Source organism: Stenella coeruleoalba, assembly GCF_951394435.1.
Source record: "Stenella coeruleoalba genome assembly, contig: scaffold_67, whole genome shotgun sequence".
NCBI lineage: Eukaryota > Metazoa > Chordata > Mammalia > Artiodactyla > Delphinidae > Stenella > Stenella coeruleoalba.
This window is the reverse complement of record NW_027646450.1, coordinates 421,794-449,760: the sequence shown is the minus strand read 5'-3', so window position 1 is coordinate 449,760 and position 27,967 is coordinate 421,794. Positions and strand designations below refer to the sequence as shown.

The 27,967-nt window shown below is 46.6% G+C and overlaps 1 long non-coding RNA gene across 7 annotated transcripts in view; it reads left to right on the top strand.

Moving 5' to 3' along the window:
* Nucleotides 1-27,967, top strand: part of LOC307181100 — a 732,180-nt gene that overhangs the window by 539,444 nt on the left and 164,769 nt on the right. For 3 of the 7 annotated variants that reach the window (XR_013825897.1, XR_013825900.1, XR_013825901.1), the window contains exon 2: nt 10,360-10,437. This is a non-coding gene — a long non-coding RNA (uncharacterized lncRNA). Of the gene's footprint in view, nt 1-10,359; nt 10,442-15,699; nt 15,765-27,967 lie in introns of those variants that run through there. The other 4 variants (XR_013825898.1, XR_013825899.1, XR_013825902.1 and 1 more) reach the window with 2 other exon arrangements.

The window sequence follows — 27,967 nt, the reverse complement described above, 5'->3', positions numbered from 1 at the left end:
TGAATTACAGTGCCCCTGAGCTCCTTTCTTCAACTCGCTTTCTTGTGACCTGGCCGCAACACCGCAGGATGGCTTCAGGCCCTAATCTGGTTCCGGCACGGCATGCTGAGCCTTTGGTTAATTCCTCTTCCTGGTGGGAAATCAGAGTTAAATTTGCCCGTCCAGACACCTCCAGCTAGTCTCTCATTGGTTCTCGCTATTCCTGTTCATCTTCCGCAGAAATTACAAACTGGGCCAAATAGGAGGTTAAAGGGACTGACTCTCCAAGTCGGGAGAGTGTTAGTAAAGCGTCTGGAATGTTGCACCCGAGTACCAGGGTACGAAAACTGAGACATATTTGAACACGTCTCCCGATCACATGGTTGATCATACTCTAGGTTCCACATGCATGTTTTAGCTGAAGGAAGAATACCTTCAACCTGGGTAGTTGAAACCCGTGGGATGGGTACCATGCAATATGACTTCAAAGGGTCTTCATTTGCTCACCGAACCTCTCCAATCCTATCACTGCTGCGTTTATGCCCCTGTACACATGCTTGATTCTCTTTCGGAGACATAGCAATCCGTAGGTTTTAAGATACTTACTAGGCAGGTACATTCTTAGGCGTTTAATATGGGGTGTTGAGTCCATTTCGTTGAGCAAGGAGTAGCTCTTGTCTATTCCATATTTGGCTTAAGGAACTTTATCTGTGCTCATTTCAATCTCTGGTTTTATGCAGCAATCCAACTCACCTTTCCTCTTAAGCAAGCATAAGTTGGTTTTCCAAATTTGAGACCCTGTTCTGTTTTGGAATTCAGTTCCTGTGTAGCCAAGTTTACATTCCGTGTAATAGTGATATCTTATGATGTTTCTTTTTCTGTGTTACTTATTTCAGTTAGAATCATCATACCTGAATCCACTCATTATGCTGCTACGGGCCTGATGACATAGATTTCATTGCTGAGTGATATTGCTTTGTAAGTAAATACCACAACTTCTTTATCCATTTTTCACTTTCTGTGATATTGAACTTGTACGGTAAATGAGGTTCTTGTAAACAGAGGCGTCCCAAACTTTGGGGTGGCTGTGTCTTTTTGATTTTAATTTCCCTAAGCTATAGGACCATAAGTGGAAGTGCCCTAGGCTCTGTTGCTTTGTTTTTTAGATGTTTCAGGAAACACCATACACTTCTCCCGAGTGTCTGTTGGCAATTTACATCCCGCCCTTCAGCATAACAAGGCTCCCAGTTCTCCATGGCCTGTCCTGCCTTTCTATATTTTACACTTTTTTCAGATGGCCCTTTTGACCGGGGGGAAGTGAGACTTCATTGTAGTGCAGATTTCCTTTGCAAGCTTGCTTGGTTGGCCAAAAAGGTCGTATGCGTGTTTTCCTGAATATATTCAGGAAAACACGCATACACCCTTTTTGGCCAAGTGCATCATTGTGGACGTTCTGCCTCTTTTCCTATGCTTTCAATGCAATTCCAGTCTACCTCCTGAAATCGGTTTCCTGCAATTCTGCCCCGTTTTCAAGTCCTCTTGGCAGCCTTACTTCAGTCTATTTTTGGACGATAGCTGTCATTTATAACTCTGCAGGTTTGTGAATTACAGTGCCCCTGAGCTCCTTTCTTCAACTCGCTTTCTTGTGACCTGGCCGCAACACCGCAGGATGGCTTCAGGCTCTAATCTGGTTCCGGCACGACATGCTGAGACTTTGGTTAATTCCTCTTGCTGGTGGGAAATCAGAGTTAAATTTGCCCGTCCAGACACCTCCAGCTAGTCTCTCATTGGTTCTCGCTATTCCTGTTCATCTTCCGCAGAAATTGCAAACTGGGTCAAATAGGAGGTTAAAGGGACTGACTCTCCAAGTCGGGAGAGTGTTAGAAAAGCGTCTGGAATGTTGCACCCGAGTACCAGGGTACGAAAACTGAGACATATTTGAACACGTCTCCCGATCACATGGTTGATCATACTCTAGGTTCCACATGCATGTTTTAGCTGAAGGAAGAATACCTTAAACCTGGGTAGTTGAAACCCGTGGGATGGGTACCATGCAATATGACTTCAAAGGGTCTTCATTTGCTCACCGAACATCTCCAATCCTATCACTGCTGCGTTTATGCCCCTGTACACATGCTTGATTCTCTTTCGGAGACATAGCAATCCATAGGTTTTAAGATACTTACTAGGCAGGTACATTCTTAGGCGTTTAATATGGGGTGTTGAGTCCATTTCGTTGAGCAAGGAGTAGCTCTTGTCTATTCCATATTTGGCTTAAGGAACTTTATCTGTGCTCATTTCAATCTCTGGTTTTATGCAGCAACCCAACTCACCTTTCCTCTTAAGCAAGCATAAGTTGGTTTTCCAAATTTGAGACCCTGTTCTGTTTTGGAATTCAGTTCCTGTGTAGCCAAGTTTACATTCCGTGTATTAGTGATATCTTATGATGTTTCTTTTTCTGTGTGACTTATTTCAGTTAGAATCATCATACCTGAATCCACTCATTATGCTGCTACGGGCCTGATGACATAGATTTCATTGCTGAGTGATATTGCTTTGTAAGTAAATACCACAACTTCTTTATCCATTTTTCACTTTCTGTGATATTGAACTTGTATGGTAAATGAGGTTCTTGTAAACAGAGGCATCCCAAACTTTGGGGTGGCTGTGTCTTTTTGATTTTAATTTCCCTAAGCTATAGGACCATAAGTGGAAGTGCCCTAGGCTCTGTTGCTTTGTTTTTTAGATGTTTCAGGAAACACCATACACTTCTCCGAATGTCTGTTGGCAATTTACATCCCGCCCATCAGCATAACAAGGCCCCAGTTCTCCATGGCCTGTCCTGCCTTTCTAGATTTTACACTTTTTTCAGATGGCCCTTTTGACCGGGGGGAAGTGAGACTTCATTGTAGTGCAGATTTCCTTTGCAAGCTTGCTTGGTTGGCCAAAAAGGGCGTATGCGTGTTTTCCTGAATATATTCAGGAAAACACGCATACGCCCTTTTTGGCCAAGTGCATCATTGTGGACGTTCTGCCTCTTTTCCTATGCTTTCAATGCAATTCCAGTCTACCTCCTGAAATCGGTTTCCTGCAATTCTGCCCCGCTTTCAAGTCCGCTTGGTAGCCTTACTTCAGTCTATTTTTGGATGATAGCTGTCATTTATAACTCTGCATGTTTGTGAATTACAGTGCCCCTGAGCTCCTTTCTTCAACTCGCTTTCTTGTGACCTGGCCGCAACACCGCAGGATGGCTTCAGGCTCTAATCTGGTTCCGGCACGGCATGCTGAGCCTTTGGTTAATTCCTCTTCCTGGTGGGAAATGAGAGTTAAATTTGCCCGTCCAGGCACCTCCAGCAAGTCTCTCATTGGTTCTCGCTATTCCTGTTCATCTTCCGCAGAAATTGCAAACTGGGCCAAACAGGAGGTTAAAGGCGCTGACTCTCCAAGTGTGGAGAGTGTTAGTAAAGCGTCTGGAATGTGGCACCCGAATACCAGGGGAGGAAAACTGAGACATATTTGAACACGTCTCCCGTTCACACGGTTGATCATACTCTGGGTTCCACATGCATGTTTTAGCTGAAGGAAGAATACCTTAAACCTGGAGAGTTGAGACCCGTGTAATGGGTACCATGCAATATGACTTCAAAGGGTCTTCATTTGCTCACCGAACCTCTCCAATCCTATCACTGCTGCGTTTATGCCCCTGTACACACGCTTGATTCTCTTTTGGAGACATAGCAATCCATAGGTTTTAAGATATTTACTAGTCAGGTACATTTTTAGGCGTTTAATATGGGGTGTTGAGTCCATTTCGTTGAGCAAGGAGTAGCTTTGTCTATTCCATATTTGGCTTAAGGAAATTTATCTGTGCTCATTTCAATCTCTGGTTTTATGCAGCACCCCAACTCACCTTTCCCCTTAAGCAAGCATAAGTTGGTTTTCAATATTTGAGACCCTGTTCTGTTTTGGAATTCAGTTCCTGTGTAGCCAAGTTTACATTCCGTGTATTACTGATATCTTATGATGTTTCTTTTTCTGTGTGACTTATTTCAGTTAGAATCATCATACCTGAATCCACTCATTGTGCTTCTAAGGGCCTGATGACATAGATTTCATTGCTGAGTGATATTGCTTTGTAAGTAAATACCACAACTTCTTTATCCATTTTTCAATTTCTGCGATGTTGAACTTGTACTGTAAACGAGGTTCTTGTAAACAGAGGCGTCCCAAACTTTTGGGTGTCTGTGTCTTTTTGATTTTAATTTCCCTAAGCTATAGGACCATAAGTGGAAGTGCCCTAGGCTGTGTTGCTTTGTTTTTTAGATGTTTCAGGAAACACCATACACTTCTCCCGAGTGTCTGTTGGCAATTTCCATGCCGCCCATCAGCATAACAAGGCTCCCAGTTCTCCATGGCCTGTCCTGCCTTTCTGGATTTTACACTTTTTGCAGATGGCCCTTTTGACCGGGGGGAAGTGAGACTTCATTGTAGTGCAGATTTCCTTTGCAAGCTTGCTTGGTTGGCCAAAAAGGGCGTATGCGTTTTTTCCTGAATATATTCAGGAAAAAACGCATACCCCCTTTTTGGCCAAGTGCATCATTGTGGACGTTCTGCCTCTTTTCCTATGCTTTCAATGCAATTACAGTCTACCTCCTGAAATCGGTTTCCTGCAATTCTGCCCCACTTTCAAGTCCTCTTGGCAGCCTTACTTCAGTATATTTTTGGACGATAGCTGTCATTTATAACTCTGCAGGTTTGTGAATTACAGTGCCCCTGAGCTCCTTTCTTCAACTCGCTTTCTTGTGACCTGGCCGCAACACCGCAGGATGGCTTCAGGCCCTAATCTGGTTCCGGCACGGCACGCTGAGCCTTTGGTTAATTCCTCTTCCTGGTGGGAAATGAGAGTTAAATTTGCCCGTCCAGACACCTCCAGCTAGTCTCTCATTGGTTCTCGCTATTCCTGTTCATCTTCCGCAGAAATTGCAAACTGGGCCAAACAGGAGGTTAAAGGGACTGACTCTCCAAGTCGGGAGAGTGTTAGTAAAGCGTCTGGAATGTTGCACCCGAGTACCAGGGTACGAAAACTGAGACATATTTGAACACGTCTCCCGATCACATGGTTGATCATACTCTAGCTTCCACATGCATGTTTTAGCTGAAGGAAGAATACGTTAAACCTGGAGAGTTGAGACCCGTGGAATGGGTACCATGCAATATGACTTCAAAGGGTCTTCATTTGCTCACCGAACCTCTCCAATCCTATCACTGCTGCGTTTATGCCCCGGTACACATGCTTGATTCTCTTTCGGAGACATAGCAATCCATAGGTTTTAAGATACTTACTAGTCAGGTACATTCTTAGGCGTTTAATATGGGGTGTTGAGTCCATTTCGTTGAGCAAGGAGTAGCTCTTGTCTATTCCATATTTGGCTTAAGGAACTTTATCTGTGCTCATTTCAATCTCTGGTTTTATGCAGCACCCCAACTCACCTTTCCCCTTAAGCAAGCATAAGTTGGTTTTCTAACTTTGAGACCCTGTTTTGTTCTGTAATTCAGTTCCTGTGTAGCCAAGTTTACATTCCGTGTATTACTGATATCTTATGATGTTTCTTTTCTGTGTGACTTATTTCAGTTAGAATCATCATACCTGAATCCACTCATTGTGCTGCTAAGGGCCTGATGACATAGATTTCATTGCTGAGTGATATTGCTTTGTAAGTAAATACCACAACTTCTTTATCCATTTTTCAATTTCTGCGATGTTGAACTTGTACCGTAAATGAGGTTCTTGTAAACAGAGCCATCCCAAACTTTGGGGTGGCTGTGTCTTTTTGATTTTCATTTCCCTAAGCTATAGGACCATAAGTGGAAGTGCCCTAGGCTCTGTTGCTTTGTTTTTTAGATGTTTCAGGAAACACCATACACTTCTCCCCAGTGGCTGTTGGCAATTTACATCCCGCCCATCAGCATAACAAGGTTCCCAGTTCTCCATGGACTGTCCTGCCTTTCTGGATTTTACACTTTTTTCAGATGGCCCTTTTGACCGTGGGGAAGTGAGACTTCATTGTAGTGCAGTTTTCCTTTGCAAGCTTGCTTGGTTGGCAAAAAAGGGCGTATGCGTTTTTCCCTGAATATATTCAGGAAAAAACGCATACGCCCTTTTTGGCCAAGTGCATCATTGTGGAAGTTCTGCCTCTTTTCGTATGCTTTCAATGTAATTCCAGTCTACCTCCTGAAATTTGTTTCCTGCAATTCTGCCCCGCTTTCAAGTCCTCTTGGCAGCCTTACTTCAGTATATTTTTGGACAATAACTGTCATTTATAACTATGCAGGTTTGTGAATTACAGTGCCCCTGAGCTCCTTTCTTGAACTCGCTTTCTTGTGAGCTGGCCGCAACACCGCAGGATTGCTTAAGGCCCTAATCTGGTTCCAGCACGGCACACTGAGCCTTTGGTTAATTCCTCTTCCTGGTGGGAAATGAGAGTTCAATTTGCACGTCTAGACACGTCCAGCTAGTCTCTCATTGGTTCTCCCTATTCCTCTTCATCTACCACAGAAATTGCAAACTGGGTCAAACAGGAGTTTAAAGGCACTGACACTCCAAGTGGGGATAGTGTTAGTAAAGCGTCTGAAATGTTGCACCCGAGTACCAGGGGACGTAAACTGAGACATATTTGAACACGTCTCCCGATCACATGGTTGATCATACTTTAGGTTCCACATGCAAGTTTTAGCTGAAGAAAGAATCCCTTAAACCTGGAGAGTTGAGACCCGTGGAATGGGTACCATGCAATATGACTTCAAAGGGCCTTCATTTGCTCACCGAACCTCTCCAGTGCTATCACTGCTGCATGTGCCCCTGTACACAAGCTGGATTCACTTTCAGAGACATAGCAATCCATAGGTTTCCATATACTTACTAGTCAGGTACATTCTTAGGCGTTTAATATGGGGAGTTGAGTCCATTTCGTTGAGCAAGGAGTAGCTCTTGTCTATTACATATTTGGCTAAGGAACTTTATCTGTGCTCATTTCAATCTCTGGTTTTATGCAGCACCCCAACTCTCCTTTCCCCTTAAGCAAGTATAAGTTGGTTTTCTACATATGAGACCCTGTTCTGTTTTTAATTCTGTTCCTGTGTAGCCAAGTTTACATTCCGTGTATTAGTGATATCTTATGATGTTTCTTTTTCTGTGTGATTTATTTCACTTAGAATCATCGTACCTGAATCCCCTCATTATGCTGCTATGGGCCTCATGACATAGATTTCATTGCTGAGTGATATTGCATTGTACGTAAGTACCACAACTTCTTTATCCATTTCTTGCTTTGTGTGATATTGAACTTGTACAGAAAACGAGGTTCTTGTAAACAGAGACGTCCCAAATTTTGGGGTGGCTGTGTCTTTTCGATTTTAATTTCCCAAAGCTATAGGACCGTAAGTGGAACTGCCCTAAGTTCTGTTGCTTTGTTTTTTAGTTGTTTCAGGAAACACCATACACTTCTCCAGAGTGGCTGTTGGCAATTTTCATCCCGCCCATCAGCATAATAAAGCTCCCAGTTCTCCATGGCCTGTCCTGCCTTTCTGGATTTTACACTTTTTTCAGATGGCCCTTTTGACCGGGGGGCAGTGAGACTTCATTGTAGTACAGTTTTCCTTTGCAAGCTTGCTTGGTTGGCCAAAAAGGGCGTATGCGTTTTTTCCTGAATATATTCAGGAAAAAACGCATACGCCCTTTTTGGCCAAGTGCATCATTGTGGACGTTCTGCCTCTTTTCCTATGCTTTAAATGCAATTCCAGTCTACCTCCTGAAATCGGTTTCTTGACAATTCTGCCCCGCTTTCAAGTCCTCTTGGCAGCCTTACTTCAATATATTTTTGGACGATAGCTGTCACTTATAACTCTGGAGGTTTGTGAAATACAGTGCCCCTGAGCTCCTTTCTTCAACTCGCTTTCTTGTGAGCTGGCTGCAACACCGCAGGATTGTTTCAGGCTCTAGTGTGGTTCCGGCACGGCACGCTGAGCCTTTGGTTAATTCCTCTTCCTGGTGGGAAATGAGAGTTAAATTTGCCCGTCCAGACCCCTCCAGCTAGTCTCTCATTGGTTCTCCCTATTCCTGTTCATCTTCCTCAGAAATTGCAAACTGGGCAAAACAGGAGGTTAAAGGCACTGACTCTCCAAGTGGGGAGATTGTTAGTAAAGTGTCTGGAATGTTGCACCCGAGCACCAGGGGACGAAAACTGAGACATATTTGAACACGTCTCCCGATCACACGGTTGATCATACTCTGGGTTCCACATGCATGTTTTAGCTGAAGGAAGAATCCCTTAATCCTGGAGAGTTGAGACCCGTGGAATGGATACCATGCAATATGACTTGAAAGGGTCTTCATTTGCTCACCGAACCTCTCCAATCCTATCACTGCTGCATTTATGCCCCTGTACACACGCTTGATTCTCTTTCGGAGACATAGCAATCCATAGGTTTTAAGATACTTACTCGTCAGGTACATTCTTAGGCGTTTAATATGGGGTGTTGAGTCCATTTCGTTCAGCAAGGAGAAGCTCTTGTCTCTTACATATTAGGCTTAAGGAACTTTATCTGTGCTCATTTCAATCTCTGGTTTTATGCAGCACCCCAACTCACCTTTCCCCTTCAGCAAGCATAAGTTGGTTTTCTAAATTTGAGACCCTGTTCTGTTTTGTAATTCAGTTCCTGTGTAGCCAAGTTTACATTCCGTGTATTAGTGATATCTTATGATGTTTCTTTTTCTGTGTGACTTATTTCACTTAGAAACATCGTACCTGAATCCACTCATTATGCTCCTAAAGGCCTGATGACATAGATTTCATTGCTGAGTGATATTGCATTGTACGTAAGTACCACAACTTCTTTATCCATTTTTCGCTTTCTGTGATATTGAACTTGTATCGTAAACGAGGTTCTTGTAAACAGAACCGTCCCAAAATTTGGGGTGGCTGTGTCTTTTTGATTTTAATTTCCCTAAACTATAGTACCATAAGTGGAAGTGCCCTAGGCTCTGATGCTTTGTCTTTTTGATGTTTCAGGAAACACCATACTTTTCTCCAGAGTGGCTGTTGGCAATTTACATCCCGCCCATCAGCATAACAAGGCTCCCAGTTCTCCATGGCCTGTCCTGCCTTTCTGGATTTTACACTTTTCTCAGGTGGCCCTCTTGACCGGGGTCAGTGAGACTTCATTGTAGTGCAGATTTCCTTTGCAAGCTTGCTTAGTTGGCCAAAAAGGGTGTATGCGTTTTTTCCTGAATATATTCAGGAAAAAACGCAAACGCCCTTTTTGACCAAGTGCACCATTGTGGACGTTCTCCCTGTTTTCCTATGCTTTAAATGCAATTCCAGTCTACCTCCTGAAATCGGTTTTCTGCAATTCTGCCCCGCTTTCAATTCCTCTTGGCAGCCTTACTTCAATATATTCTTAGACGATAGCTGATAGCTGTCATTTATAACTCTGCAGGTTTGTGAATGACAGTGCCCCTGAGCTCCTTTCTTCAACTCGCTTTCTTGTGAGCTGGCCGCAACACCGCAGGATTGCTTGAGGCCCTAGTGTGGTTCCGGCATGGCACGCTGAGCCTTTGGTTAATTCCTCTTCCTGGTCGGAAATGAGAGTTAAATTTGCACGTCCAGACACCTCCAGCTAGTCTCTCATTGGTTCTCCCTATTCCTGTTCATCTTCCGTAGAAATTGCAACCTGGGCCAAACAGGAGGTTGAAGGCACTGACTCTCCAAGTGGGGAGAGTGTTAGTAAAGTGTCTGGAATGTTGCACCCGAGTACCAGGGGAGGAAAACTGAGACATATTTGAACACGTTTCCCGATCACACGGTGGATCATACTCTGTGTTCCACATGAATGTTTCAGCTGAAGGAAGAATCCCTTAAACTTGGAGAGTTGAGACCCTTGGAATGGATACCATGCAATATGACTATAAAGGGTTTGCATTTGCTCACCGAACCTCACCAATCCTGTCACTCCTGCGTGTATACCACTGTATACACGCTTGATTCTCTTTTGGAGACATAGCAATCCATAGGTTTTAAGATTCTTACTAGTCAGGTACATTCTTAGGCGTTTAATATGGGGTGTTGAGTCCACTTCGTTGAGCAAGGAGTAGCTCTTGTCTATTACATATTTGGCTTATGGAACGGTATCTGTGCTAATTTCAATCTCTGGTTTTCTGCAGCACCCCAACTCACCTTTCCCCATAAGCAAGCATAAGTTGGTTTTCTACATTTCAGACCCTGTTCTGTTTTGTAATTCAGTTCCTGTGTAGCCAAGTTTACATTCCGTGTATTAGTGATATCTTATGATATTTCTTTTTCTGTGTGACCCTATTTCACTTAGAATCATCGTACCTGAATCCACTCATTATGCTGCTACGGGCCTGATGACATAGATTTCATTGCTGTGTGATATTGCATTGTACGTAAGTACCACAACTTCTTTATCCATTTTTCGCTTTCTGTGATATTGAACTTGTACTGTAAACGAGGTTCTTGTAAACAGAGCTGTCCCAAACTTTGGGGTGGCTGTGTCTTTTTGATTTTAATTTCCCTAAGCTATAGGACCATAAGTGGAAGTGCCCTAGGCTCTGTTGCTTTGTTTTTTAGATGTTTCAGGAAACACCATACACTTCTCCAGAGAGTCTGTTGGCAATTTACATCCCGCCCATCAGCATAACAAGGCTCCCAGTTCTCCATGGCCTGTCCTGCCTTTCTGGATTTTACACTTTTTTCAGATGGCCCTTTTGACTGTGGGGCAGTGAGACTTCATTGTAGTGCAGATTTCCTTTGCAAGCTTGCTTGGTTGGCCAGAAAGAGTGTATGGGTTTCTTCCTTAATATATTCAGGAAAAAACGCATACGCCCTTTTTGGCCAAGTGCATGATTGTTGATGTTCTGAGTCTTTTCATATGTTTTCGATGCAATTCCAGTCTACCTCCTGAAATCGGTTTCCTGCAATTCTGCCTTCCTGTCAGTGCCTCTTCGTAGCCTTACCTCAATATACTTTTGGAAAATAGTTGTCGTTTATAACTCTGCAGGTTTTTGAATTGCAGTTGCCCGTAGTTCCATTTTTCAGGTCTTATTTTTGTGATCTTTCCTCATATCCACAGGATTTCTTCAGGCCCTATTCTTCTTCTGGGGCACCTTGCTGTGCCTTTGGTTAATTCTTCTTCCTATGTGAAATTAGAGTGACATGTGGCCATTGAAACCGCTACAGCTATTTTCTCACTGGTTCCCCCTATTCCCATTCATCCTCCACACTAACTGCAGACTGTGCGATACCGGAACTTAAAGGCATTCACTCTCCATGTGGGGATGTTGTTAGTAAAGTGGCTGGAATGTTGATCCGGAGCCCCAGGAGAGGAAAATGAGGTGCGTTTTAGAAACCTTTCCCGATCATATTGTATACCATCTGCTGGATTTCCCATGCAAGGTTTAGCTGTAGGAAGATTCCCTTCAACCTGGAGTGTTGGGACCCTTGGAATGAATAGCATGAAGTATTGCATTAAACTTTCGGCAGTTGCTCACCAAAGCTCACCAATCCTCTCAACCCCAAGTGTCCAGTCTTATGTCTTATCCAGCTATGGGTTTATATGTGGTCATTCCAGGTTGCATCACAGCCCCTGAGCGAATTTTGTAAGAATTTTTCTCTCTTTCATTGTTTCTGCGTTTTGGTTTTAAAATTTATTTCTGTAATGGGGTTTAGCTCATTTTCACTGCTGTGTTTGTGCCGTTTTGCACACACTTGATTCCTTTATGGAGATATATCAATACATGGGTTTTAAGATTCTTATTACTCAGATATATTTCTCTGCGGTGTATAGGGTGTGTTGAGGCCAGTTCATTGAGCAAGGTGTAGATCTTGTCTAATACCTATTTGGTTTATTGAACGGTATCTGTGCTAATTTCAAACTCTGGTTTTATGCATCACCCCACCTCTCCTTTCCCCTTAAGCTGACATAAGTGTGTTTTCTAAATGTGAGACACTGTTCTGTTTTGTAATTCATTTTTAGTGCAGCCATATTTATCCTCCCTCTATAAGTGATATCTTATGATATGTTTCTTTTTCTGTTTGACTTATTTCAAGTAGTATTATTGGACCTAATTCCACTCTTTATCCTTCTACTAGCCTTATTACATTGATTTCATGGTGAAGAGATATTCCATTGTACATAAGTACCACATCTTCTTTATCCATTGTTCTCTTTCCTGGGATATTTAAGGTGTACTGAAGTTGAGGTTCTTGTAAACAGAGTAGCCCTAAACTGTGGTGTGCTTGTGTCTTGTTGATTTTTAGACTTCCCTAGATATACTCCCGTGATTGGAAGTGCCCTATGCTCTGTAGCTCTGTTTTTTAGATGATTTAGGAACCACCATACACTTCTCCAGAGTGGCTCCCGGCAGTTCACACACTGTCCATCAGCGTATAAAGGCTCCCTGTTCTCCATGGCCTGTCCTGCATTTCTGGTTTTTACAATTTTTTCAGGTGGCCCTTTTGACCGGTGGGAAATGAGACTTCTTTGTTGTGCACATTTGCATTGCTTGCTTGCTTCGTTGCCCATAAAGTGCGTATGCGTTTTTTCCTGGATATATTCAGGAAAAAACGCATACTCCCTTTTGGGCCAACTGCATCATTGTTGAAATTCTGCCGCTTTTCATGTGCTTTAAAGATGAGTCCAATCTATCTCTTGAAATCAGTTTCTTGCAATTCTGTCTTGCATTCAGATCCTCTTCTTTGCCTTACCTCAACATATTTTTGGACGTTAGTTTTCATTTATAACTCTGCAGGTTTGTGAATTGCAGTGACCCTGAGCTCCATTTTTTAAGTTGCTCTTTTGTGAGCTGACCTCAAAGCCGCAGGATTGCTTCAGGCCCTATTTTGGCTCCGGCGAGGCAGGCTGAGCCTTTTTTTAATTCTTATTCTCAATGGGATATTAGAGTGACATGTGCCCGTCCAAACCCCTACAACTATTCTCTCATTGGTTCCCCCTCTTCCCGTTCATCCTCCTCACAATTTGCAAAATGTGTGAAACAGAAGTTTAAATGTGCTGATTCTCTAAGTGGGGAGATTCTACGTAACGTGGCTGGAATGATGAACAGGAGCACCAGGAGAGGATAAATGAGCTGCATTTTAGACACATCTCCCGATCACATGGTGTACAGTCCTCTGGGTTTTCCATGCATGTTTTAGCTGTAGGAAGATTCCTTGAACCTGCAGATTTGGGACCCATTGAATGGGTACCAGGTAGTATTACTTTAAAGGGTGTGCATTTCCTCACCCAACCTCACATTTCTCTTAGCGTGAACAGTTTCCAGCCTTATGTCTCATCCTGCTGTGGGTCTAGATGTGTTCAATCCATGTTGCATCACCGTCCCTGAGGAAAAGTTGTAAGAGGTTTTCTCTGTCTCTCTGTCGTTTATTTTTTTCAATTTATTACTATATTGGTTACAGCTGATTTTCAAAGCTCTGTTTCTTGCTGCTGTACATCCACTTGATTCACGTACAGAGAAACATCAATAAATTCTTTTTCAGATCCTTACCAGTCATAGATATTCTTTTGCGGTGACTTGAGTGTGCTGAGTGCAGTTCTTTTAGCTACCGTGTAGGCCTTGTTGATTATCAGTTTGGTATTTGGAATGGTATCTTTGCTAATTTCAACCTCTTGGATGATGCCTCACCCCTCCCCACCTTTCCGTTTAGCAGCCTTATGCGTGTTTTCTACATATTTGACTATGTTTTTGTTTTGTAATTTATTTCATGTGTAGCCATTTTGGATTCCACCTTTAAGTGATATCTTATGATATGTGTCTTTTTCTTTTTGAATTCTGTCACTTAGAAAGATCATACGTAACTCCTCCGGAGTTGTTACAACTGGCCATATTTCATTGATTTCCAGGCTGAGTAATATTCCACTCTACATAAGTACCACATCTCTATCCATTTTTTCCCTCCAGAGACATTTAAGTTATATCCTAGTCGAGGATCTTTTAAACAGAGAGGCAGTAAACATTGGGGTGCCTGTGTCCTCTCGATTTTTGTTTTTCCCAAGATATACGCCCATGAGTGCAAGTGCCCTATGCTCTGTAGCTCATTTTTTAGATGCTTTAGTAAACACAATACACTTCTCCAGAATGGCTGTTGGCAATATACATTTCCACTATAAGCCTCACAGGGCTCCCTCTTCTCCTTGCCCTGTCCTGCATTTCTGGTGTTTACACTTTATGAGGATGGCTCTTCTGACTGATGCGAAGTGATATCTTTTGTAGTATTGATTTCCAGTGCCCACCTGTTTGGTTGGCTAAAAAAGTGTATGCCCTTTTCTTGAATATATACAGAAAAAAACGCATACAGCCTTTTTGGGCAACTGCAATGTTGGCAATGTTCAGCCCCTTTTCTTGTGCTTAATGGCGAGTCCTTTCTACCTCCTCAAATCCCTTTCCTGCCATTCTCCCTTGCTTACCAATCCTTTTCTCTGACTTTCCTCAAGACATTTTTCAGCGATAGATATTTTCAACTCTGCAGTTTCGTGAATTTTACTGCCCCTGAGTTCCATTGTTCAACTTGTGTTTATGGGAACTGGCCACAAAGCAGTGGGATTTCCTCAAGCCCCATACTGTTTCCATGGGCAACCCTAGCCTTTGGTCAATTCATCTTCCTGATTGGAAATTAGAGTGACATGTGCCTGTCTGAACACCTAGGACTTGTCTCTCATTGTTCCTCATCCTTCCGCTTCATCCTCTGGACAAATTCCAAACTGTACGCAACAGGATGTTGACAGTGCTGACATCTCCAAGTGGGGAGACTGTTAGTAAAGACGCTGGAGGGGTGAACCCGAGCACCAGGAGATGAGGAGATGAGATGCCTTTTCCAAACTCTTCCTGATCAGACGGTATACCATCCTCTGGGTGTGACAGACATGTTTTAGCAGTAAGAAGAGTCCCATTCATGTAAGGAGAACACCAGGGCTTTTTCAAAATCAGTGTCTCCCCGAAACCCAAACTGGGGAATTTTTTAAGCTACGGCTACACATATGTTCATTAAGGGCCTTGGGAAGTAGGCAGAGTCCAAACTTTAGATGATTGAAGTCTTCAGGGTCAGAAGCACTCACCACCGGCTTCCCTTAGGTTACACTTTAACTGTCATTGATAGATGATGTCAATAAAAATATCTATTCTTTTTCCGATTATTTCCCCTTATAGGTTATTGCAAAATATTGAGTGTAGTTCCCTGTGCTATACAGTAGTTCCTTGTTGATGATCTATTTTATACATAGCAGTGTGTATGTGTTAATTCCAAACTGTTAATTTATCCCTCCTCCCACCTTTCCCCTTTGGTAATAATAAATTATAAGATTTTATACTTCTCAGAAATGGGGGAGCTGAAAGAGAGGTATCATTTTCAATGGAAAAGCATTTAAAACAAGATTGAAGCTTTAACCAAGATTATTAGATGTACATCCTTGGAAAGAAATCACTTCATTTCTCTAATATTGACCTGACAAATAAGACAAACCTTTTCACTGAACTTGCTTATAATAAAGTGATGGAAATATCAAATGGAAGTGTTAGAAACATCTTATTTTACCCGAGCCTTATACACTGTTCTATGTTAACTACAGTTTGGCTCACACATCTGTTCATTGAAGTTACAATAGTCTCAATTTCTGTTACTGATCCTCCAGAGTGGACCCCAACAAGTGTCCCCCTGCCCAGTGTCATTGGGGCCAACAGATCGAGACTGAGTTTGTTCACAAGCAAAGGAAACTTTATATTTTGATCAGAGAATGGAGAGGTGAGAGCATGCACTACCCCGTGGGCTGTGGGCTGGGCTGCTGTGTAGAGATCCTGTGAGAGTCAGTGGGAGGGAGGGGGCGGAGCTCTCGAGGGCCGGGTTGGCTGCAGCTCAGGCTCTATATCGTGGAGTCTGCACTGGGCCCCAGGAGCTGAGGTGTCGACCCAGCCATTCTGCACTAGGAAATCTGGTCTGAAGTGCCGGGTGTGGAACCTCTGCATGCGGGACCCTAGGAGCACGTGAAATTAGACAAAGCACAAAGGATAAAAAAGGTCAGACTTGACTTTATTGCCCAGATTCTATTTTTATCTCCCAGGGATTTTTAATGGGCTTTGCTGGGGACAAACCCCTCCTCTGCCTTTTGTCCCGTTCCTCATTCTTGGAGTGCTGAGGGTGCAGACCCTTCTTCTGTAACTGCTGAGTGCTGAGTTGGGAGCCCTCATACCAGGGGACGAGGGTCAGAACTTCTCCCCAGCAGCCTCCAGGTGACGTTGATTGGCCCCAGGACCCCTGCCTCCCTGCTCGTCCGCCTGAGCACCAGCATTGGAAGTGTTAGAGATTCTAATGACCTTTAAGGGTCCAGGAAAGAGATGTGCAGAGACGCTGTGGGGGCCGATTTCACCCCGCCCCACATTTGTTCGGCCACCTTAGGCTGACCGTTTCTGCCAGCCTAGATGCTCTGGCCAGTAGTCTGCGCTTTCTTCAATTAGGCCCCTGAATTAACGTACAAACAGCACCAGGTGTCAGAGCCCTGCCCGCTCAACTCCCAGACAGTCCAGGGTCAGTGGTGATCAAGGACCATGATGGCCACTGAGTCAACAGCCTTTTGAAGTAAACAGGAGTCCAGCCGGTCTTATTGGCCACCATCATCACGGTGTCTGTAGGCTTTTCTATGGTGACAGTGTGATATACGGTTCCCCCGCCAAGATTATTAGCTCCCCTCTGGGTGCAGTAAGTCCTGCAAGCAGTAGTCTACTCCTTCGGGACACACTATTGTTGTTTTATGAGAGAAACTCCAGGTCAAGTGATGTTCACACGAGTCGTCATGGTGCCCTGTTGCCCCCGGTTATCTCTCTGGATGTTGGAGTTGGAGGGCCTCCTCACTCGAGGTCGGTGTGCCCACGGAGCAAACCCTGCAGCTTCAGGGCATGGTTGGTGATTAGGATCACCACGTGGGGTCCTTTTCCCTTAGGAGGGAGGTGGCCTTTTGGGCTGCTGATTTCCAGGTTTTTAGATACCGCCAGTATCTTGGCCAGATGTGGCAGTGGGCCAAGCCCCTTGGTGACTCTAGTTTATCCTACCTGGATGGCATTCTTGCGTTGTTCCATTTCAAGTGGTCCCAGTTTTTTCACTAATTCTCCAATGGCGATTCACCTTTCACCGGGAATGTAAAGGTCAAAGGGTTTAGCTCAATTAGAGAGTTCCAGGGCAAGGGTCTGAATTGACTGCTCTTTCCATTCTTGAAAGGCCACTTCTGGATTCTGTTCAAAAGGATCATCATCTTTTCCTTTCAGTGTTTCATATAGAGGCTCAGCTAGTAGACTGTAGTTAGGGATCCAGAAGCAGCAAACCCTGGCCTCCCCAGGAACCCCTAAGCTGTCTTCTAGTTTTAGAAAGGGGTAAGGCTGAAAATGGTTTCTTCCCTTTCCTGGGATGGGCTTCTCTGACCTTCTGTGAGAATGAAGCCCAGGCAGGTCACTGCAGTCTGTGATATTTGAGCTTTTTCTTGGACAACTTCTATCCTTTATTGGCTTGGTAGTTCAGAGGCCTCCTTAGTAGGGCTGGCAATCAGAATGTCATCTGCATATTGAAGGAGGGTTTCCTTTTCCAGAGGTAGAACTTTTCAGTCTTTAGCTAAGCTTTCCCCAAAGATGGTGTGGGAATTTTTGCACCCTTGGGGCAAGACGGCCCGGAAGTATTGTTTTAGTTGTATGTTGAGTCCTGCCACTCACAAGCCAAAATTTCTTGTGACTCTGGGACTAATGGAATACAAAAGAAGACATCATTGAAGACTAATACAGAATACCATGTCCTGGTGGTTGGTAGAATGACCAGCAGGGTGTAGGAATCAGGAGCAACTGGAGGTATATCCTCGGTGGCTTCACTGACTGTCCTGACATCCTTTACCAGGTCCCCAGCAGCCCATGGGGCTCTCGTGGTCAGGCCAATCCCAGGATATGGAGCTCTCCTCGGCAGGTACCCCACCCCCAACCCAGCCCACGGGGCTCTCATGGTCAGGCCCCTCCCAGGATACAGAGCTACCCTTGCAGGTACCGTGGCAGGGCTGGGCACACAGGAACCGTGCACATAGCCCTCATTGAAGAGCACCCCCAGCTCACCTGTTGCTCAGAGCTGACACAGAGCACCTCAGAGCAGGACTTGAACTAACAAACAGCAGCTCCGACAGGTCTGTGACCCTGGGCATCACTCTGTGTGGCCTCCCTCCACCTGGTCTTCCAGAGACTTCCACTGCACCCAGGGCACCAGGCCTCTGTCTCCAACCACCACCCACCCCTCCTCTCCGTGACTCCTGGGTTCCTCTCATTAGGAGAGGGTATTCTTGAAGTTGTCTCCCACTCATGGGCCAGATAAAATGATTAGAAAACAAGCCAAAGCTGCAGCCCCTTGTCTATCCTGACTCTCAGGAGCCCACACCTGTTCCTTGGACCTGGCCGGTTCAGCAAGTTCCATTTTCTGCAACTGTGAGCCCCTGAGGGGTGATGATTGGCTGACCTGGGCAGCCTTACCATGCCGGCCAGCCCTCCCCAGGTGTGCCTGGGTTGAGATCAATATAAATACCACTCCAGGCAGCAAGAGCCCCTGCAACTGTGCCTGACACCATTTTCTCTGCCCTGTCAGCAGTCTCGGGGCTGGGCTGGTGGGAGGGAGTGAGAGGCCACGGCTTTGTGGGTGGCCCAGTGTGAGTGGGGCTCTGCTGGACTTTCTGCTGCAGTTGCCAGGCTGCCACCTGCTAAAGAAGAGGATGTGTCACCCATACCTGCTGCTGGAATTTCTCCCTGGGCAGAAGTGAGGAAGGAAAAAAGCAGTGGGGGCAGGGACAGGACGGGTATCTCAGGCAGGGAAATGGAAATCTTCCAGAAGAGCACCCAGGGCCAGGACCATCCTGGCTGGCCTGCAGGCACCAAGTCAGCTGGCATCCTGTCACTCGTGTGGCTCCATGGCCCTTCCTCTAGGCTTTCAAGTCCTTGTATATATTGAGGTGTTTTACCTGGGAAGGGTGGGAACAGTTCAGCAGCAACTGGCCTGGGGCTCAGCTCACGTTTACTCACAGATGCCTCGGCACGGTGCCCCAGCTTTGCAATGAGGACGCTTGTTGTGTGGGGGCTGCTGGCTGAATGGGAGACGATTCCCCACCACTGACCAACTTCAGAATTGTTTACAACTGGAGTAAGTGCCCTGATACGGTTTTCCTCTGAGTAACTGGTGGGTTCTGTTTTTTTTTTTCTCTTTTTCCTTTTTGGTTCAAGGTAGATTTTATTCCTCTTTTTTGTATTTACAGATATAAGCATGGAAATAATTTATTCATATAAATACATGTATGTGAAGGGAATAATTGTTTTTTCTGTTTTATTTTTTAAATTTTATTTCTTTTCAATTTTGAATTTTATTTTATATTTTTATACAGCAGGTTCTTATTGGTTATCTATTTTATACATATAAATGTTTACATGCCAATCCCAATCTCTCAAATCCTCCCACCACCACCCTCCCAAGAGCTTTCCCCCCTTGTTGTCCATACGATTGTTGTCTACATCTGTTGCTCTATTTATGCCTTGCAAAATGGTTAATCTGTACAGTTTTTCTAGGTTCCACATATATGCATGAATATACAAGATTTGTTTTTCTCTTTCTGACTTACTTCACTCTGTATGACAGTCTCTAGATCCATCGACGTCTCTACAAATGACCCAATTTCATTCCTTTCATGGCTTAGTAATATTCCATTTTATATATGTACCACATCTTTATGCATTCGTCTGTCTGTGGGCATTTAGGTTGCTTCCATTACCTCGATATTGTAAATAGTGATGCAATGAACATTGCGGTGAATGTCTCTTTTTGATTTCTGGTTTTGTCTGGGTATATGTCCAGTACTGGGATTGCTGTATCATATGGTAATTCTATTATTAGTTTCTTAAGAAACTCCATATTGTTCTCCATAGTGACTGTATCAATTTATATTCCCAACAATAGTGGAAGAGGCTTCCTTTTCTCCACACCCTTTCCAGCATTTGTTGTTTGTAGATTTTCAGATGATGCTCATTCTAACAGGTGTGAGGTGATACCTCATTGTTGAGTCCATTTCGTTGAGCAAGGGGTAGGTCTTGTCTATTACATATTTGGCTTATGGAACGGTATCTGTGCTAATTTCAAACTCTGGTTTTATGCAGCACCTCAACTCACCTTTCCCCTTAAGCAAGCATAAGTTGGTTTTCTAAACTTGAGACCCTGTTCTGTTTTGTAATTCAGTCCATGTGTAGCCAAGTTTACATTCCGTGCATTAGTGATACCTTATGATGTTTCTTTTTCTGTGTGACTTATTTCACTTAGAATCATCGTGCCTCAATCCACCCATTATGCTGGTACAGGCATGGTGACACAGATTTCATTGCTGAGTGATATTCTGTTGTACGTAAGTACCGCAACTTCTTTATCAATTATTTGTTCTCTGGGATATTTAACGTGTATTGTAGAAGAGGTTCCTGTAAACAGATCCGTCCCAAATTTTGGGGTGGCTGTGTTTTTGATTTTAATTTCCCTAAGCTATAGGACCATAAGTGGAAATACCCTAGACTCTGTTGCTTTGTTTTTCAGATGTATCAGGAAACACCATACACTTCTCCAGAGTGGCTGTTGGCAATTTACATCCTGCCCATCAGCATAACAAGGCTCCTTTTTCCCCATGGCTTGTCTTGCCTTTCTGGATTTTACACTTTTTTCAGATGGCTCTTTAGACCGGGGGGAAGTGACACTTCATAGTAGTTCGGATTTCCATTGCAAGCTTGCTTGGTTTGCCAAAACGGGCGTATGCGTTTTTTCCTGAATACATTCAGGAACAAACTCATACGTCCTTTTTTGCCAAGTGCGTCATTGTCGATGTTCTGCCTCTTTTCCTATGCTTTAAATGCAAATCCAGTCTACCTCCTGAAATCGGTTTCCTGAAATTCTGCCCTGCTTTGAAGTCCTCTTCGCAGCCTTACTTCAATATATTTTTGGACGTTATCTGTCATTTATAACTCTGCAGGTTTGTGAATTACAGGGCCCCTGAGCTCCTTTCTTCAACTCGCTTTCTTGTGAGCTGGCCGCAAACCCGCAAGACTGCTTCAGGCCCTAATCTGCTTCTGGCAGGGCATGCTGAGCCTTTGGTTAATTCCTCTTCCTGGTGGGAAATGAGTGTTAAAAATGCCCGTCCAGACACCTACCTCACTCTCAACTCCTTGGTGATGTGGGTCCTCTGGTTTGTGGCCACCTTTGCTGGGTTCCTCACCTTTCGATGATGTGGCCCCACTAGTGTGAGGACACTCCTGCCTGGTTCCTATCCACGTGGTTAGGTGGACCCCCTGGTGAGAGTCTGTTCCTGGCTGTGTTCCTCACCCTTCTGTGAGGGAGACCCTTTGCTGATAGGTCACTCCTGCATGGCTGGCACACATTGCCTTGGTGAAATCAGCCGTGTGGTGGCAGTTGGAGCATGCTGGGAATCTCCTCCCCCCGGTGATGAGGGCCCTCTTGCGTCAGGCCCTAACTGCTGGGCTCACCAACTTTTCTTAGTGAGCCCAGTGATGCTTTGGCACTCCTCTTAGGATCCCATCTCCATGGGGATGTGGGCCTTCTGCTCTGAGGTCCCAACGGCCGGGTTGTTCACATTTTCATGATGTGGGCTCTCTGGTGTTAGTTCACAGAGGCCTGGATCCCATAGCCTCTGTGCTCTTGGCCGCCTGCTGGGAGGTTCCAACTGCTGGATTCCTCACTTTTTTAATTTTTGGGGCCCTCTGTTGTGAGGATCCTCCTGTCTGCCTCACTCCCAGCCCCTTCGTGATGTGTGTCGTCTGGTTTGAGGCCACATGTGCTGGGTTCCTCACCTTTCGATGATGTGGGACCAATGGTCTTAGGAGACTCCTGCCTGGTTCACATCCCCTTGGTGATGTGGGCCCTCTGTTGAGAGTCTGATCCTGGCTGGGTTCCTCACCCATCTGTGAGGTGGGCCGTCTGCTGTGAGGTCACTCCTGCCTGGCTTGCTCACCTCGCCTTGTGGACATGAGCCCTCTGGTGGCACTTGGAGCCTGCTGGGAGCCTCCTTCCCTCGGTGATGAGGGCCCTCTGGCGTCAGGCCCTAACTGCTGGGCTCCCCACATTTTGTGATGTGCGCCCAGTGGTGCGAGGACACTCCAGCCAGGTTCACATCCCCATTGGGATGTGGGCCTTCTGCTCTGAGGTCCCAACGCCTGGGTTGCTCACAGTTTCATGATGTGGGTTCTCTGCTGTTAGTTCACTCCTGCCTGCATCCCATAGCTTCTGTGCTCTCGGCCGCCTGCTGGGAGGTTCCAACTGCTGGATTCCTCCCCTTTCTTATTCTTTGGGCCCTCTGTTTTTAGGCTACTCCTGCCTGCCTCACTCCCATTCCCTTTGTGATATGTGTCCTCTGATTTGAGGCCACATGTGCTGGGTTCCGCACCTTTCGATGATGTGGCCCCACTGGAGGGAAGACAGTCCTGACTGGTTCCCATCCCCTTGCTGATGTGGGCCCTCAGGTGAGAGTCTGATCCTGGCTGGGTTCCTCACCCTTCTGTGAGGTGGGCCCTCTGCTGTGAGGTCAATCATGCCTGTCTGGCACACGTCACCTTGGCGACGTGGGCCCTCTGGTGGCAGTTGGAGTGTGCTGGGATCCTCCTCCCCTCGGTGATGAGGGCCCTCTTGCCTTAGGCCATAACTGCTGGGCTCCCCACATTTTCTGATGTGTGCCAAGTGAGTGAGGACACTCTTGCCAGGTTCCCATCCCCATGGGGATATGGGCCTTCTGCTCTGAGGTCAAAACGGCTGGCTTGCTCACAGTACCATGATGTGGGCCCTCTGCTGTGAGTTCACTCCGGCAAGGATCCCTTATCATCGGTGCTCTGAGCCGCCTGCTGGGAGGTTCCAACTGCTGGATTCCTCAACTTCTTTATTCTATGTGCCCTCTGTTGTGAGGCTCCTCCTGCCTGCCTCACTGCCAGCCCCTTGGTGATGGCTGTCCTATGGCTTGAGGCCACATGTGCTGCATTCTTCACCTTTCGATGATATGGCCCCACTCGTGTGAGGACACTCCTGCCTGGTTCCCATCCCCTTGGTGAGGTGGGTCCTCTGGCGAGAGTCTAATCCTGGCTGGGTTCCTCAACGTTCTGTGAGGTGGGCCCTCTGCTGTGAGGTCACTCCTGCCTGGCTGGCACACGTCACCTTGGAGACGTGAGCTCTCTGGTGGCAGTTGGAGCGTGCAGGGTGCCTCCTCCTCTCGGTGATGACGGCCCTCTGGCGTCAGGCCCTAAATGGTGGGCTCCCCACATTTTCTGATGTGCGCCCAGTGGTGCGAGGACACTCCAGCCAGGTTCCCATTCCCATGGGGATGTGGGCCTTCTGTGCTGAGGTCCCAACGCCTGGGTTGCTCACAGTTTTATGATGTGGGCCCTCTGCTGTGAGTTCACTGTGGCCTGGATCCCATAGCCTTGGTGTTCTGGGCCGCCTGCTGGAAGGTCTAAATGCTGGAATCCTCACGTTTTTTATATTATGTGCCCTGTGTTGTGAGGCTACTCCTGCCTGCCTCACTCCAAGGCCCTTGGTGATGTGGGTCCTCTGGTTTGAGGACACATGTGCTGGGTTCCTCACCTTAAGATGATGAGGCCCCACTGGTGTGAGGATAATCCTGACTGGTTCCCATCCCCTTTGTGATGTGGGCCCTCTGGTAAGAGTCTGATCCTGGCTGGGTTCCTCACCCATCTGTGAGGTGCGCCCTCTACTATCAGGTAACTCTTGCCTGGCTTGCTCACCTCGCCTTGTTGACATGAGCCCTCTGGTGGCACTTGGACCCTGCTGGGAGCCTCCTCACCTCTGTGATGAGGGCCCTCTGACGTCAGGCCCTAACTGCTGGGCTCCCCAACTTTTCTTAGTGAGCCCAGTGATGCTCGGGCACTCCTCTTAGGTTCCCATCTCCATGGGGATGTGGGCCTTCTGCTCTGAGGTTCCAACGGCTGGGTTGATCACAATTTCATGATGTGGGCTCTCTGGTCTTAGTTCACTGTGGCCTGGATCCCATAGCCTCTGTGCTCTTGGCTGCCTGCTGGGAGGTTCCAACTGCTCGATTCCTCAACTTTTGTATTCTATGGACCCTGTGTTGTGATGCTCCTCTTGCCTGCCTCACTCGCAACCCCTTCGTGATGTAGGTCTTCTGGTTTGAGGCCACATGTGCTGGGTTCTGCAACTTTCAATGATGTGGCCCCACTGGTGTGAGGACACTCCTGCCTGGTTCCCATCCCCTTGGTGATGTGGGCCTTCTGGTGACAGTCTTATCCTGGCTGGGTTCCTCACTCTTCTGTGAGGTAGGCCCTCTGCTGTGAGGTCAATCCTGCCTGACTTGCACACATCACCTTGGCAACGTGGGCCCTGTGTTGGCACATGGAACCTGCTGGGAGCCTCCTCCCCTCGGTGATGACGGCCCTCTAGCATCAGGCCCTAACTGCTGGGCTCCCCACGTTTTCTGATGTGAGCCCAGTGTTGCCAGGACACTCCTGTCAGGTTCCCATCCCCATGGGGATGTGGGCTTTCTGCTCTGAGGTCCCAACGCCTGGGTTGCTCACAGTTTCATGATGTGGGCTCTCTGGTGTTAGTTCACTCCTGCCTGCATCCCATAGCTTCTGTGCTCTCGGCCGCCTGCTGGGAGGTTCCAAATGCTGGATTCCTCACCTTTTTTATTCTTTGGGCCCTCTGTTTTTAGGCTACTCCTACCTGCCTCACTCCCATCCCCTTTGTGATGTATGTCCTCTGATATGAGGCCACATGTGCTGGGTTCCTCACCTTTCGATGATGTGGCCCCACTGGTGGGAGGACAGTCCTGACTGGTTCCCATCCCCTTGGTGTTGTGGGCCCTCTGGTGAGAGTCTCATCCTGCCTCGGTTCCTCACCCTTCTGTGAGATAGGCCCTCTGCTGTGAGGTCACTACTGCCTGGCTGGCGCATGCCACCTTGTAGACGTGGGCCCTCTGTTGGCAGTTGAAACCTGCTGGGAGTCTCCTCCCCTCAGTTATGAGGACCCCCTGGCGTCAGGCCCTAACTGCCGGGCTCCTAACATTTTCTGATATGTGCTAAGTGGTGCGAAGCCACTCCTGCCAGGTTCCCATCCCAATGGGGATGTGGGCCTTCTGTTCTGAGGTCCCAACGGCTGGGCTGCTCACAGGTTCATGATGTGGGCCCTCTGCTGTGAGTTCACTGTGGCCTGGATCCCATAGCCTCGGTGCTCTGGGCCACTTGCTGGGAGGTTCCAACTGCTGGATTCCTCAACTTTTATATTCTATGGACCCTGTGTTGTGAGGCCGGTCCTGCCAGCCTCATTCCGAACCCCTTGGTGATGTGGTTCCTCTGGTTTGAGGCTACATGTGCTGGGATCCTCAGCTTTCGATGATGTTGTCCCACTGGTGTGGGGACACTCCTGCCTGGTTCCCATCCCCTTGGTGATGTGGGCCCTCTGGTGAGAGTCTGATCCTGGCTGTGTTCCTCACCCTTCTGTGAGGTGGGCCCTCTGCTGTGAGGTCACTCCTGCCGGGCTGGCACACATCGCCTTGGCGACGTTGGCCCTCTGTTGGCAGCTGGAGCCTGCTGGGAGCCTCCTCCTCTCAGTGATGAGTGCCCTCTAGCGTCAGGCCCTAACTTCTGAGCACCCCACGTTTTCTGATGTGAGCCCAGTGATGCCAGGACACTCCTGTCATGTTCCCATCACCATGGGGATGTGGGCCTTCTGCTCTGAGGTCCCAATGTCTGGGTTGCTCACAGTTTCATGATGTGGGCTGTCTGGTGTTATTTCACTCCGGCCTGGATCCCATAGCCTCTGAGCTCTGGGCCGCCTGCTGGGAGGTTCCAAATGCTGGATTCCTCACCTTTCTTATTTTTGGGCCCTCTGTTATGAGGCTCCTCCTGCCTGCCTCACTCCCAGCCCCTTGGTGATGGGTGTCCTATGGTTTGAAGCCACATGTTCTGGGTTCCTCACCTTTAGATGATGTGGCCCTACTCATGTGAGGACACTCCTGCCTGGTTCCAATCCATTTGGTGATGTGGGCCCTCTGGTGCGAGTCTGATCCTGACTGGGTTCGTCACACTTCTCTGAGGTGGGCCCTCTGCTGTGAGGTCATTCGTGCCTGGTTGGCACACATCACCTTGGTGACGTCAGCCCTCTGGTGGCAGTTGGAGCCTGCTGGGAGCCTCCTTCCCTTGGTGATGAGGGTCCTCTGGCATCAGGCCCTAACTGCTGGTCTCCCAAAATTTTCTGATACGTTCTCAGTGGTGCGAGGACACTCCTACCAGATTTCCATCCCCATGGGGATGTGGGCCTCCTGCTCTGAGGTCCCAATGGCTGGGTTGCTCAGTTTCATGACATGGGCCCTCTTCTGTGAGTTCACTGTGGCCTGGATCCCATAGCCTCGGTGCTCTGGGCCGCCTGCTGGGAGGTTCCAACTGCTGGATTCCTCACTTTTTTATTCTATGGGCCCAGTGTTGTGAGGCTACTCCTGCCTGCCTCACTCCGAGGCCCTTGGTGATGTGGGTCCTCTGGTTTGAGGACACATGTGCTGAGTACCTCACCTTTAGATGATGCGGCCCCACTGGTGTGAAGACACTCCTGCCTGGTTACCATCCCCTTCGTGATGTGGGCCCTCTGGTGAGAGTCTGATGTTGGCTGGGTTTCTCACCCTTCTATAAGGTGGGACCTCTGCTGTGAGGTAACTCCTGCCTGGCTTGCTCACGTTGCCTTGGCAATGTGAGCCCTCAGGTGGCAGTTAAACCTGCTGGGAATCTCCTCCCCTCAGTTATCAGAGCTCTGGATAAAACACATATGCCCTTTTTTGCCAAGTCCATTATTTTCCAAGTTCTGTCTCTTTCCTATGCTTTAAGAGCGACTCCCGTGTACCTTCTGAAATCGGTTTCCAGCAATTCTGCCCCGCATTCAAGTCCTCTTCGCAGCCTTACTTCAGTATAATTTTGGATGATAGCTGTCATTTATAACTCCGCAGGTTTGTGAATTACAGTGTCCCTGAGCTCCTTTCTTCAACTCGATTTCTTGTGAGTTGGCCGCAAAACTGCAGGATCTCTTCAGGCCCTAATCTAGTTCCAGCACGGCATGCGGAGCCTTTGGTTCATTCGTCTTCCTGGTGGGAAATGAGAGTTAAATTTGCCCGTCCAGACACCTCCAGCTAGTCTCTCATTGGTTCTCCCTATTCCTGTTCAATTTCCGCAGAAATTGTACACTGGGCGAAACAGGAGGTTAAAGGCACTGACTCTCCAAGTGGGAAGAGTGTTAGTAAAGTGTCTGGAATGTTGCACCCGAGTACCAGGGGACAAAAACTGAGACGCATTTGAACACGTTTCCCGATCACATGTTGGATCATACTCTGGGTTCCACATGCATGGTTTAGCTGAAGGAAGAATCCCTTAAACCTGGAGAGTTGAGACCCATGGAATGGGTACCATGCAATATGACTTCAAAGGGTCTGCATTTGCTCACCGAACCTCACCAATCCTATCACTGCTGCATTTATGCCACTGTACACACGCTTGATTCTCTTTTGGAGACATATAAATCGATAGGTTTTAAGATTCTTACTAGTCAGGTATATACTTAGGTGTTTAATATGGGGTGTTGAGTCCACTTAGTTGAACAAGGATGAGCTCTTGTTATTACATATTTGGCTTATGGAACGTTATCTGTGCTCATTTCAATCTCTGGTTTTATGCAGCACCCCAACTCACCTTTACCCTTAAGCAAGCAAAAGTTGGTTTTCTAAATTTGAGACCCTGTTCTGTTTTGGAATTCAGTTCCTGTGTAGCCAAGTTTACATTCCGTGTATTAGTGATACCTTATGATGTTTCTTTTTCTGTGTGACTTATTTCAGTTAGAATCATCGT